A 2,651-nucleotide genomic window follows, 5' to 3' on the forward strand; every position below is an offset into this window, starting at 1 on the left:
TTCCGCCTCGTTAGTTTACCGCACGGACCGTTTAACCTGGCAACAACTGCAGCCGACTCAAACGTGATTGGTCAATATCACGCGGACTACAAACAGCCTACAACCAGAAACCAGGGCTCTTCCGCTCTTCTTCCGGAGGCAAGATCTCCGGGGTTTGCCTACAGACTCTACATTCACTGAATGTAGAGTCTGTATATAGAGACTATGCATTCCTTAACGCAAAGAGCTGCATTGAGATGAGCACGCACAACACTGAACTTGAACCATTGACAACTTTTTGTGCTTGTTATATTTTTATGGCATCTGCTCCTATTGTCTGAGAACAGCTAAGATAGCGTGGCTCTTATGCAACACTGCATTTATTGCACATTCACATAATTTCACATATACATGTAGCCTAATGTATGCGTGCGAATATTATCTACCACTTTACGTAGGACAGGGAGAGAATCTTAGTGCTGAGCACGTCTGAATGAAGGCCCTGACCTGGGCTTACAACTGTGGACTCTGCACGGGAGATAAGATTAGATCATGCCCCCGGGTGCAGGTACAAATACACACTCGTATGCTCAGACAGCGGCACAAACACATGATTACACAATATGAATTTTGTCTCAATTAGGTGTTTTTTAACACGTGTAAAATATATAAGTAAGTACACAGAGGTTTGGTGCGGTCGAGCTGTAAATCTGTATGTTCTGAACATCCAGCGTCGTCACTGGGATGTCAGCTGAATAAAGTAATCAATAGTAATGGTGCACCGCAACTGGCACAAAGTCAAGGCAAGGTTTCACTATTGCTCATGCAATAATGGTAGTCCTTATCTTTCCATTGTTCTATCTGTGCACTGAGGAGACATATAGCTATATTATCTCTTAAAAGCTGATATCCTGAGATGAGACTGCACAATTTTTACTTTCTACGATATAATATCTAAATATTGATATGCCCGTTGCCAAAAAATCTGTGTGAGGTTCTTAAACTGGATCTCAAGCAGGCACACACAAGGTCCAGCTGAAGAAGTTTGAACGGTGAACTCTGCACCAGAGGTCACTTCCATTCAACTCTATCTTTTTCCGCTTTTATTCCACAATAAAACCGTGACCAATAAAAGACAATTAATAATCAAACGTGATAGTACTTTTGGTTGTACGCACACAATCTCTCCTAATCAAATCTTTCGCCCTATCGCCCGCCTCTCTCTGTGTGTTTTCCTCTCTGCACCGACACACACTGATTTATCATGGCGGTGTTTCAATGGGTGAGCACTGTCAAGTTATTGGCTGACAGCCTGACAACACCCACCCGACCATAGAGTTGTGACTGGGGGAGGAGAGGAGGGTACAAGGAGAGGGAATGGGGGTTGGTGTAAACAAGAGTTCAGTCGGGTCACATGGTGCCCTTTGGAGGAGCAGAGGCCGTCTTCCTCTGTGTGTTTTGTGCCTGAGTGTGCTCCTTTCTTTGAAAATTAAACCCTCAACCCCACACCATGACGTCCTCTAACTCTTATCTCTGCTCTGTTGTGCCTCAGACTCGGTCATACTGGAGCAATCAGGTTTCTGAGACGACAGACAAGGACACGGATTCCCTCAACAACTGCAGGGGTCACCTTGAAAACCGGCATGATGATCACAACCAAACAGATCATGTCTGTTCAGCAAACTGATCCAACTTGTTGACAAAGATTTCCTGGAGACAAGAAGAAACGCCTTGAACACAGAGGACAAAATACTGTGTCATAAGTGTTTGTTTTTTTTCATTTTCTTTGGCAAAGTAAAGACTCCAAATCAGCTGTGACTCCATGGAAGTAAATTTAGATGTTTGACAGGGTTGGATGAAAAGATCTTTGATAGCTAACTTGTCTTTTTCAATTTTTTACTTTAAGCATGGAGAGACAGCGGGGAGTTAACCATTAAGCAAAGAATGGACTCACAACACAGGCTTATTTATTGGAGGGACTTGTAACTAGATAAATTAAGGAAATAACAGCAGGTTAAAAAGGTCAAAGAGATAAGGAATAAAGTAATATAGAATAAAAAACTAAATAATGAAATAAAAAAATAAAAAAATGGAATAAATATTCAGTATTTTTATCGGCTCTTACCTTGTCTGTTTGCTTTGGGGACAAAGAGACCACTACGGATGATTTGGCTCTCAGTAAAAACCTCCTCAACATCTAAATCTTACGTTATCAGAGAAAAAGGTGAGCACACATTAGCAGACATGGGCCTGCCTGTCTCCAGCGTGCCAAACTGCATACGAGAGACACTGATTTGTAAAATGAAACTGCTTTATTCTGCTGTTTTTCCGGGTTTAATGTCTTGGTCTGTTTGTTTTGGAGACAAGGAGACCTCTGCAGATATTTTGGCTCCTGGTAAAAACCTCCTGAACAATGAACACTGAAGGAATCCTAACCTGGAGAAGTTTCAGCTGGTTGCAATATGCAGTTCTCACCACTAGATGCCACTAAATCCCCCTAGTCTGTCTGTCTGTCTGTCTGAGTATCTATCTGTCTATCTGTCTATCTATCTATCTATCTATCTGTCTGTCTGTCTGAGTATCTATCTATCTGTCTGTCTGTCTGTCTGTCTGTCTGTCTGTCTGAGTATCTATCTATCTGTCTGTCTGTCTGAGTATCTATCTATCTATCT

This window comes from Epinephelus moara, chromosome 13, assembly GCF_006386435.1.
Source record: "Epinephelus moara isolate mb chromosome 13, YSFRI_EMoa_1.0, whole genome shotgun sequence".
Taxonomy (NCBI): domain Eukaryota; kingdom Metazoa; phylum Chordata; class Actinopteri; order Perciformes; family Serranidae; genus Epinephelus; species Epinephelus moara.